Source organism: Schistocerca americana, chromosome 1 (genome assembly GCF_021461395.2).
Source record: "Schistocerca americana isolate TAMUIC-IGC-003095 chromosome 1, iqSchAmer2.1, whole genome shotgun sequence".
NCBI classification, from domain to species: domain Eukaryota; kingdom Metazoa; phylum Arthropoda; class Insecta; order Orthoptera; family Acrididae; genus Schistocerca; species Schistocerca americana.
This window is the reverse complement of record NC_060119.1, coordinates 941,030,766-941,043,229: the sequence shown is the minus strand read 5'-3', so window position 1 is coordinate 941,043,229 and position 12,464 is coordinate 941,030,766. Positions and strand designations below refer to the sequence as shown.

The following is a 12,464-nucleotide window of genomic DNA, read 5'->3' as shown; positions in this document are numbered from 1 at the left end:
CGTGCATGATTACTTATACAACGTGAGGCAGTTAAGACAGGCCCCCCAAAGACTGCACAGAATTTTTCACAATGGGCTAGACACTTTCAAGTGATGGTGAAAGATGTTTGTGTTGAGGGAAGAAACTGCACACTGGGGTGACAAAATTCAAGGGATACCTCCAAATATCGTGTAGGACCTCCTCGACATGGAAAGACGTTGGAAGTCCTCTGCATAAATATTGAGGCCTGGTGTCTCGATAGCTATTCATAATAGTGTTGCTGGTACAAGATTTTGTACACGAGCTGACCTCTCGATTACGTCCCATAAACGTTAGATGGGATTCATGTCGGGTGATCTGGGTGACAAAATCATTCGCTCGAATTGTAGAGAATGTTCTTCAAGCCAGTCGCAAACAGTTGTGGCCCGGTGACATGACGCATTGTCATCCATAAAAACTCCGTCGTTGTTGGGGAAAATGAAATCCATGAATGGCTGCAAATGGTGTCCAAGTCAGTGATCGGTTCAATTGGACGAAAGGTCCAAGTCCATTCCACGTAAAGACAGCCCACAGAATTATGGGGCCACCACCAGCTCGTACAGTGACTTGTTGACATCTTGGGTCCAAGGCATCGTGGGGTCTATATCACACTCTAAAACTACCAACACCTCTTACCAACTGAAATCGGGACTCATCTGACCAGACCTCGGTTTCCCAGTCGTCCAGGATCCATCCGATATGGTTATGAGCCCAGGAGAAGTACTGAAGGTGATGTCATACTGTCAGCAAAGGCTCTGGCGGCGGTTGTCTGCTGTCATAGCCTATTAACGCCTAATTTCAGGGTACTATCCTAATGGATACATTCGTCGTACGTCCTGAATTTCTGCTGTTATTTCACGCAGTGCTGCTTGTCTGTCAGCAACGAGAACTCTTCGCAAACGCCACGGCTCCCGGTCGTTAAGTGAAGGCAGTCGGACACTGCGTTGTCCGTGATGAGACGTAATGCCTGATATTTGGTATTCTCGGCGCAGTCTTGAGATTGTTGATCTTGGAATGTTGGATTCCCTAACGATTTCCGAAACGGAATGTCCATTACTCTACCTCCGGCTACCATTCCCGTTTAACGCCTGTCAATTCCTGTTGTGCGGCTGTGAGCTCTTTGGAAACATTTTCACATGAATCACCTGAGTACAAATGACAGCTCGGGCAGTGCACTGCCTTTTTATACCTTAAGTACGAGATGCTGTCGTCATCCGTATATGTTCATATCGAGGTATACGACTTCTGTCACCTCATTGTATGACTGTGTTTGAAATCAGCGACTCGAGATGTTTGTTTTGTTACAGTGATCACCAGAAACGTGGCTGCCTGACCAACTGAGAAGGCATTTTGCATGATGGAGTTCTACAGGAGCGACTCCGGAACCGCAGTGCATCGGCAATACAGAACCACATTCGGAAGGCTATACCTACTAGACAATCCGTTCACTAATGGATACAGTAGTTTAAGGAAACAGGAAGTCTTTTTAAAGCCAAAAGTACTGGGCGACTATCAATATCCAACGAACAGGTCGATTGAATCAAGACGACCTTCCTCGGAGGTCCTTATAAGTCACCGTCGCGTGTCAGTCTAGAGCTAGGAATTCCACAACCAACTGGTCGGAAAGATCCGAGGAAACGCCTGCAAATGAAAACATATCGGATTTAGTTGCTCCAAGCCATTACACATGGTGACAAACGTTTGCAGAAACAGGTTTGCATTGATATGCACACTTAATGGAAGAGTATAAATTCATCTGTAGGATGATTTTTAGCAGTGAGGCTACCTAACACCTAAACAGTGCAAAGAAAGCAGCACAATGTGCGAATATGGGGAGCAGAGAATCCCCACATCGTCAATGAACGTGTCTGTGGATCCCCAACGCTTAACGTATTTTGTGCTTTGTCGAGGCAAAAAGTGTAGGGACCTTGCTTCTTGCAGAGGCTACCATCGACATTCTACAGTTGTGACTGATGCCGCAGTTGCAAGAGGGTTCTGATAATTTCATTCTTGTACAGGATGGCTCTCCACCACACCTCCACAATGACGACAGTGAGTACGCGGACACTGAGCCACCACGACGATGGGTCGATCGTGCATCACCTGCAATCTGCAGTTGGTGGCATGGCGCCCCCCCCCCCCCCTTCCCCACCTTCTCCAGACCCGAAACTGTGATTTTTATCTTGGGGTTTCTATATATACCGGTTGGCTATAATTAAAGCGCAGCTACTCGCGAAGGTCCAGTGCGGGCTGTAATTACCGTACACCAGCGAAACTTGATAGATATGCTCATGTGTTAAAGTGTAACATATCCACGAAGGAAAATAATTGTTCCTATTTTGGCCACTATGAGCAAATCTGGGGCTATACAGCATCTCGTACACATCTCCGGTGCTCACGTTGGACAAACTGTGCAAGAGGGGGTAAATAATAAAATTAAATTTTTGCCTTTCCCATTTGTTTGACTATTTCTGACCACGACCTGTTCCTAAACCATTACCTAAAGAAACATTTTATCTCTCTTTCTTCCTCTCACAGCGCCAGATTTGCCTCTGGCGGCCAAAATTGGAACTAATTTCTTTTTTTTCGAGTGTAAATCAATCCCACATGTCGGGGATACGCGGAAAACAGTGTAGTCGTTGTACTAACGCGAAAACGGAACGATTTATCTGACGTCGTAAAGGGCATGATCATTGGCTTTCGGGACAACGGCGGAAGCGTTTCCAAAATGGTTGAGTTTGTAAACTGTTCGAGTGCCGTTGTAGTTAAAGTGTACCATGTGTGGCAAAACGGCGCTATCTAAAACTGGTGCCGAGGCCACTGTGGTGCACCAGGGCCATAAATGACAGGAGTAAACGACAACTGCAGAGATGTGTTCAGGCGAACAGATGTGCAGCTATTGAGCAACTGACCGTCCAGATTAACCAAGGCGATATCAACAGTTTACCACTGGATTCCGTAGAAATGTTGGAACACGTGAGGCAATACTGACCCTATGACTTATCTTAGAAAAGAGATTAAGGAAAGGCAAACCTACGTTTCTAGCATTTGTAGACTTAGAGAAAGCTTTTCACAATGTTGACTGGAATAGTCTCTTTCAAATTCTGAAGGTGTCAGGGGTGAAATACAGGGAGCGAAAGGCTATTTACAATTTTTACAGAAACCAGATGGCAGTTATAAGAGTCGAGGGGTATGAAAGGGAAGCAGTGGTTGGGAAGGGAGTGAGACAGGGCTGTAGCCTCTCCCCGATGTTATTCAATCTGTAAATTGAGCAAGCAGTAAAGGAAACAAAAGAAAAATTTGGAGTAGGAATAAAATCCATGGAGAAGAAATAAAAACTTTGAGGTTCGCCAATGACATTGTAATTCTGTCAGAGACAGCAAAGGACTTGGAAGAGCAATTGAACGGAATGGACAGTGCCTTGAAAGGAGGATATAAAATGAACGTCAACAAAAGCAAAACGAGGATAATGGAATGTAGTCGAATTAAGTCGGGTGATGCTAAGGGAATTAGATTAGGAAATGAGACATTTAAAGTAGTAAAGGAGTTTTGCTATTTGGGGAGCAAAATAACCGATGATGGTCGAAGTAGAGAGGATATAAAATGTAGACTGGCAATGGCAAGGAAAGCATTTCTGAAGAAGAGAAATTTGTTAACATCGAGTATAGATTTAAGTGTCAGGAAGTCGTTTCTGAAAGTATTTGTATGGAGTGTAGCCATGTATGGAAGTGAAACGTGGACGATAAATAGTTTAGACAAGGACAGAATAGAAGCTTTCGAAATGTGGTGCTACATGCTGAGGATTAGATGGGTAGATCACATAGCTAAGGAGGTATTGTATAGAATTGGAGAGAGGAGAAGTTTGTGGCACAACTTGACTAGAAGAAGGGATAGGTTGGTAGGACGTGTTATGAGGCATGAAGGGATCACCAATTTAGTATTGGAGGGCAGCTTGGAGAGTAAAAATCGTAGAGGGAGACCATGAGATGAATACACTAAACAGATTCAGAAGGATGTAGGTTGCAGTAGCTACTGGGAGACGAAGATGCTTGCACAGGATAGAGTAGCACGGAGAGCTGCATCAAACCAGTCTCTGGACTGAAGACCACAATAACAACCATTGGCAACTGTACAGCGTATGCGTATGGACCTCCGCTGCAGGCGCCTGGTTCATGCTCCATGCTGATCGCTGTTCATCGGCGACAAAGGGCATTTTGCACGCTAATACCGTAACTGGACGTCCACTGAGTGGCGACAGATGGCCTTTCCAGATCAATCACGTTTTAAAGTCCATTAGACAGAGGGCCGTTTGCGTGTACGGCGTGAAACGTCTGAAGCAAACACCATGCAACAATCGTTGGAAGGTTCCAGGCCGGAGTGCATTGCCTGGATGATCTCGTCATTCGTGTGCATTTGTCCTTGGGGACCGTGTCCACATCCACATGCAGTTTGTTTTCCCTCAGCATAGGGGCATCTACCAGCAGGACAATGCAACATGTCTTACAGCTCATGGTGTACGTTCGTGATTCATAGAGCATCAGGATGAGTTTACTCTGCCCTCCTGACCATCAAAGTCACATGATTCAAACACAGTCGAGAACCTTTGATATCACCTCGATCTTACTGTTTGCACCATGGATCCTCAACCAACAAACCTAGCGCAGTTGGCCGTGGCACTGGTGTCACCACGGCTCCACATCCCTGTCGGTGCATTCCAGAGCCTCATTGACTCTCTTCATGCATGTCTTGCATTGGTCTGCGCTGCAAAAGGTTGTTATTCAGGTTTTTAACAGGTGGTCACATGAATGTGATTGGACAGTGTAGTTATTAGTATGGCTGTCACGTCAAGTGCTATAAATATCGACTTTGAGTGTTGATAGATGCGTTGTAGCGGGAAGTATGGGCAATACTACACGTTGAATTTAATCTGGACGCACTACAACACTGGCCCATGTTGAATGGCGTTTCACATTTTCGGGAGTCGTCGCTGTTTCCTTGTAGACTTCTTTTTTTCAAATTTACCAGCAAAGTGGTTAGGTTTCGTAAGTTTGAAGGTCATTTTGTATCTCACGAGCAACTCATCCGGCGGTCTCCAAATGTTCTGTTAAGCCCTGTAATTATCAATGCTGAGTTGGTGGGGAAGCTGCCGTGCTCGTCCAACATGGATTGCCTTATTTCCAGTGGCGTGCCTTCCGATAACTGCGTAGTACGCCTGTGAGGAACTGTAGGTACATGTGACTATTTTCGGGCTTATCGATAAAACAAGGACCAATGCGTCTTAGGAAACGCGGCTTACACAAGCACGGATCAACGGAGTAATTATTTAACAAAGATATGTATGCAAACTGCAAATAAAGTAGCGCCTACAAAGAATGCAAAAGAAAATCTCAAATGGAAGAACACAGATACGAGGGTTGGAACTTAAATAGTGGCAACTATTTATTCACAACCGATACAAAAGAGTTACATGTTTTCACCTGTTACTGTTCTTCAAATTAGTCACTAGCGTTCTGTAGAACCCGTTACCAGCGATGTAGAAGGGGTAGTATACCGTTAGCACAGCCTGTCCTGTTGATGGTGCGAATGGAGCGGTCTACTGCCTGTCGAATCTCTGGAACTGTTCTGAAGCGAATGCCACGAAGTGGTTCCTTCATCTTCCGAATCAAATCAAAGTCACAAGGACATATGTCCGGGGAGTGTGGTGGGTGGTTCAGTACTTCCCAATCCCATCGACCGAACAGAGCAGCCACAGCTTGCGCTGTATGCGCGCGAACATTGTTGTGCAAAATGATGGGTGGGTTGCGCAGAAAGTGTCGCTGCTTCTTTTGCAAAGGTGGTCGTAGGTGATGATCCAAAAGCGAACAGTAGTCCTGTGCATTGACGGACTGCCATGGAGGATCGTAATGCGTTAGGATATTATCATCACAGTCGCACACGAGACTCGCCATAACTTTCACCATACCGGGGCTCTGACGAACTTTCGACTTTCGCGGCGATCCATAATGACGCCATTCGTTGGACTGGCGTTTCAGTTTTGGCTTCGTGGCATTCACTTCAGAACTGTTCCAGAGGTTCGACAGGCAGTAGACCGCTCCAGTCGCACTATCAGCAGAACAGGCTCTGCTAACGGTATACTACGTCTTCCACACCGTTCGCAACGGGTTCTACACAACGCTGGTGACTACTTTGAAGGACAGTAACAGGTGCAAACATGTAAATCTTTTGTATCGGTTGTGAATAAATAAATACTACTATTTAAGTTCCAACCCTCGTATTACAAGAGGAAGCTACATTTTCAAAAAAACGATAGTGTGTAGGGCCGCTGAATTAAATGATATTCGGAAATGTTGTCGAGATCAATTGAAGGGATACAAGGGAAATATATTGAGGAAAACAACTGAAAAAACAGTATGAATGAAACAAGACAGAAACTTATGTTGAACAGACACCACATTTTTTAATTTAAGATCGCATGTAACACAATAAACCAACAAGAAAAAATTCACACGCACATACCAATCCAACTCAAAAAATAATTTACAAAGCAGTGCTCTACAGCTGCCTTATGATTCATGAAAGACTTATTTGTATAGCCGTACCATGATAGCAAGGGGAATCTACAGCCGTAATTTTTACCGAGGGCATGCAGCCTTACTGTGTGCTTAAATGATGATGACACCCTCATGAGTAAAATATTCCGGAGGTAAAATAGTCCCCCACGCAGACCTCTTGGTGGGGACGACTCAGAAGGACGTGGTTATCAGGAGAAACAAAACTGGCGTTCTACAGATAGGGGTGTGGAATGTCAGATTTCTTAATCGGGCAGGCAGGACAGAAGATTTAAAAAGGGAAATGGACTGGTTGAAGTTAGACATAGTGGGAATTAGTGAATTTCTATGTCAGGAGGAACAGGACGTCTGTTCATGTGAATACAGGGTTATAAATTCTGATTTTAAAACTGAAGAAATTGCAAAAAGGTGGGAATTTAAGGAAATGGTATCTGGATAAACTGACAGAACCAGAGGTTGTAGAAAGTTTCAGGGAGAGCATATGGGAACGATTGACAGGAATGGGGAAAAGAAATATAGTAGAAGAAGAATAGGTAGCTTTGAGAGATGAAATAGTGAAGGCAGCAGAGGATAAAGTTGGGAAAGAGACAAGGGATAGTAGAAATCCTTGGGTAACAGAAGAAACATTGAATTTAATTAGTGAAAAGAGAAAATATAAAAATGCAGTAAATGAAGCAGGCAAAAAGGAATACAAGCATCTCAAAAATGAGATCGACAGGAAGTGCAAAATGGCTAATCAGGGATGGCTGGGGGACAAATGTAAGGATGTAGAGGCATGTCTCACTAGGGGTAAGATAGATACTGCCTACAGAAAAGTTAAAGAGATCTTCGGAGAAAAGATAACCACTTGCATGAATATCAAGAGCTCAGATGGAAACTCAGTTCTAAGCAAAGAAGGGAAAGCAGAAGTGTGGAAGGAGTATGTAGAGGGTCTGTACAAGGGCGAGGTACTTGAGGACAATGTTATGGAAATGGAAGAAGACGTAGATGAAGATGAAATGGGAGATATGATACCGCGTGAAGAGTTTGACAGAGCACTGAAAGACCTAAGTCAAAACAAGGCCCCGGGAGTAGACAACATTGCATTTGAGCTACTGACAGCCTTGGGAGAGCCAACCAAGATAAAACTCTTCCATCTGGTGAGCAAGATGTATGAGACAGGCGAAATACCCTCAGACTTCAAGAAGAATATAATAATTCTAATTCCAAAGAGAGCAGGCGCTGACGGATGTGAAAATTACGGAACTACCAGTTTGATAAGTCACTATTGCAAAATACTAACACGAATCTTTACAGAAAAATGAAAAAACTGGTAGAAGCCGACCTCGGGGAAGATCAGTCTGGATTTAGGAGAAACGTGGGAACACGAGGCGATACTGACCCTACGCCTTCTCATAGAAGCGTTAAGGAAAGGCAGACTAGTTTATAGCATTTGTAGACTTAGAGAAAGCTTTTGACAATGTTGACTGGAACACTCTCTTTCAAATTCTAACGGTATCAGGGGTAAAATACAGGGATCGAAAGGCTATTTACAATTTCTACAGAAACCATATGGCAGTTATAAGAGTCGAGGGGCACAAAAGGGAAGCGGTGGTTGAAGATGGGAGTGATGCGGGATTGTAGCCTATCCCCGATGTTATTCTGTCTGTATATTGAGCAAGCAGTAAAGAAAACAAAGGAAAAATATGGAGTAGGAATTAAAGCCCAGGGAGAAGGAAAAAAGTATCTGGTTTGCTGATTAAGTTGTAATTCTGTCAAAGACAGCAAAGGACTTGAATGAGCAGTTGAACGGAGTGGACAGTGTCTTCAAAAGAGGATATAAGATGAACATCAACAAAAGCAAAACGAGGATAATGGAATGTAGTCGAATTAAATCAGGTGATGCTGAGGAATTAGATTAGAAAACGAGACGCTTTAAGTGTTAGTTAGATTTTGCTATCTGGGAAGCAATGTATCTGATGATAGTTGAAGTAGAGAGGATATAAAATGTAGACTGGCAATGGCAAGAAAAGCGTTTCTGAAGAAGAGAAATTTGTTAACTTCGAATATAGATTTAAGTGTCAGGAAGTCTGTTCTAAAAGTATTTTTATGGAGTGTAGCCATGTATGGGAGTGAAACGTGGACGATAAACAGTTTAGACAAGAAGAGAATAGAACCTTTCGAAATGTGGTGCTACAGAAGAATGCTGAAGATTAGATGGGTAGATCACATAACTAATGAGGAGGTACTGAATAGGGTTGGGGAGAAGAGGAGTTTGTGGCACAATTTGACTGGTAGAAGGGATCGGTTGGTAGGACATGTTCTGAGGCATCAAGGGATCACCAATTTGAGGGCAGCGTGGAGGATAAAATTTGCAGAGAGAGACCAAGAGATGAATACACTAAGCTGATTCGGAAGGATGTAGGGAGCAGTAGTTACTTGGAGATGAAGAAGCTTGCAAAGGATAGACTAGCGTGGAGAGCTGCATCAAACCAGTCTCTGGACTGAAAACTACAACAGCAACAGCCATCGGCTCCTGTCAAGAACGTTGTTATGTTGCTAGTAGTTTCGGACATTTAAATGGACCCTCTGCTGGCACTGGTCAAAATTCGGGGTAGCGTTTTACTTTCTGATGCAGTACAAACAGCTGCCATAATATTAAGTAAAACAGGCAAACATCTGTGTTGACAAGTGATGACAGCAGTTGTGCTTGCATATTTACCTTACTATTAAGGGAACAATTTTTAATACATCAGAAGGAAAACACTGTAACAAATTGTTTGACCAGTGGTATAAGCTACTATCATCTTACTAAAGCTTTTGACAGCACCTGATGGTGCAACTATATAATAATTGTTATGACCAGACGAAACTAGAACTATCTGGCTGTAATTGTGAGTTCTTTGATTATTCTGGAAGACGGCGCCTCTAAACAGTAAAATTTGAATTATTAGTTCACTTTATTACGTGAATGAATAAAGAGATTTACTTAACTTGATTCAAATCTTTGCCACAGGAGAGGTTGGTGTTTCCAATTACACACATCAAAAACAGTTTTGCATCACCCCTGGGACCCAGAACTCCTGAAGATAGACGTTGACTGTGGACATTGTATCACAGACACAGTCCCTGCCGGCCCATGTGGCCGAGCGGTTCTAGGCGCTTCAGTCTGGAACCGTGGGACCGCTACGGTCGCAAGTTCGAATCCTGCCTCGGGCGTGGATGTTTGTGACGTTCTTAGGTTAGTTAGGTTTAAGTATTTCTAAGTTCTAGGGGACTGATGACCTCAGATGTTAAGTCTCATAGTGCTCAGAGCCATTTGAACCATTTTTGAACACAGTCCCTTTGACTATTGAGACGTGTCACGAAACCCGCCCAAAGACGTAAACAACCATGCGTGAGCAGCGCCTGTTAGACGGAGGGGGTCCGACAGCCGATCGGTTACAGTCATTCGACCAGAAAGGAGGTGCACGGGTCGTGTTGTCTGTAGTTCAACCACGCCTAGACGGTCAATACCGCAATTACATCGCGTCCGCATTGTTACTTTGTGCCTCTCAAGAAGAGAAGTGTTCAGGCGTCTCGGAGTGAACCGAAGCGAGGTTGTTCCGACACGGATGAGATACAGAGAGACAGGAACTGTCGATGACTTGCCTCGCTCAGGGCGCCCAAGGGCTACTACTGCAGTGGATGACCGCTACCTACGGATTATGGCTCGGAGGAACCCTGACAGCAACGCCACCATGTTGGATAATGCTGTTCGTGCAGCCAAAGGACGTCGTGTTAGGACTCAAACTGGGTGTAATAGGCTGCATGATGCGCAAGTTCACTACCGACGTTCATGGCGAGGTCCATCTTTGCAAACACGACACTATGCAGCGCGGTAGAGATGGGCCCAACAACATGCCGAATGGACCTCTCAGGATTAGCATCACGTTCTCTTCATCGATGAGCGTTGCGTGAGCGTCTTAGACACACTGTTCAACGAATGCAGCAAGGTGGAGGTTCCCTGCTGTTTTGGGGTGGCATTATGTGGGGCCGACGTACGCCGCGGTTGGTCATGGCAGGCGCCGTGAGTGCAGGTACACAGAAGCCCACAATTAAAAATGAAATGAACGTGTTTCTTAATGGTTTGAAATATAAACACATCAAAAAAAGGTTTGTATCGTCCTGGGTCCCAGAACTCCTGAAGATTGTCGTTGACTGTGGATATTGTGTCACAGACAGAGTCCCTTTGACTGTTCAGCGATGACACTAAACCCGCCCAAAGATGTAAAAACCATGCATGACCAGCTCCTATTAGACAGAAGGTGTCCGATAGCCGATCATTTCCAGTCATTCCACTAGGAAGGAGGTACACGACTCGTCTGTAGTTCAACCATACCTAGACTGTCAGTACCGCCGTTCGATCGCGTCCGCATTGTTACTTTGTGCCAGGAAGGCCTCTCAACAAGGGAAGTGTCCAGGCGTCACGGAGACAACCAAAGCGATATTGTTCGCACATTGAGGAGATACAGGGAGACAGGAGCTGTCGATAACATGCCTCGCTCAGGCCGCCCAAGGGCTACTATTCCAGTGGATGACCGCTATCTATGGATTATGGCTCTGAGGAACCATGACAGCAACGCCACCATGTTTAATAATGCTTTTCCTGTAGCCACAGGATGTCGTGCAACGACTCAAACTGTGCGCAGTAGGCTGCATGATGAGCAGCTTCACTCCTGACGTCCATGGCGAGGTCCATTTTTGCAACCACGACACCACGCAACCCGTTACAGATGTGCGCAACAACATGCTGAACGGACCTCTCAGGATTGGCGTCACCTTCTCTTCACCGATGAGTGTCACATATGACTTCAATCAGGCAATCGACGGAGACGTGTTTGGAGGCAAGCCGGTCAGATTGAAAGCTTTAGACACACTGTCCAGCGTCTGCAGCAAGGTGTAGGTTTCCTGCTGTTTTGGGGTGGCATTATGTGGGGCCGACGTATGCCGTAGGTGGTCATGAAAGGCGCCGTAACGGCTGTAAAATACGTGAATGCTATCCTCCGACCGATAGTGCAACCATATCGGCAGCATAATGGCGAGGCATTAGTCTTCTTCGACGACAATTCGCGCCCCCATCGTTCACATCTTGCGAATGACTTCCTTCGGGATAGCAACATTGCTCGATTAGAGTGACCAGCATGTTCTCCAGACATGAACCCTATTAAATATGCCTGGGATATACTGAAAAGGGCTTTTTGTGGACGACGTAACCCGCCAACCACTCTGAGGGATCTATGCCGAATCGCCGTTAAGGAGTGGGACAATCTGGACCAACAGTGCCTTGATGAACTTGTGGATAGTATAACACGATGAATACAGGCATGCATCAGTGCAAGAGGACATGCTACTGGGCATTAGATTTACCGGTGTGTACAGCAATCTGGAGCACCACCTCTGAACGTCTCGCTGTATGGTGGAGCAACATGCAATGTGTGGCTTCCAAGAGTAATGAAAAGGTCGGAAATTATGTTTATGTTGATCACTATTCCAATTTTCTGTACAGTTTCCTGAACTCTCGGACATGAGGTGATACAAAACTTTTTTGGCTGTGTGCATAATTGACTATTATAGCATCACTCGGACATTGTAATTCTGTCAGAGACAGCAAAGGACTTGGAAAAGCAGTTGAACGCAATGGACAGTGTCTTGAAAGGAGGGTATAAGATGAACGTCAACAAAAGCAAAACGAGGATAATGGAATGTAGTCGAATTAAAGCGGGTGATGCTGCCGGAATTAGATTAGGAAATGAGACACTTAAAGTAGTAAAGGAGTTTTGCTTTTTGGGGAGCAAAATAACTGATGATGGTCGAAGTAGAGAGGATATAAAATGTAGCGTGGCAATGGCAAGGAA

The 12,464-nt window shown here is 44.8% G+C and overlaps 1 protein-coding gene across 1 annotated transcript in view; it reads right to left on the bottom strand.

Annotated features, from left to right (window-relative positions):
- Nucleotides 1-12,464, bottom strand: part of LOC124548102 (CD63 antigen-like) — a 65,514-nt gene that overhangs the window by 19,899 nt on the left and 33,151 nt on the right. The window lies entirely within an intron of this gene.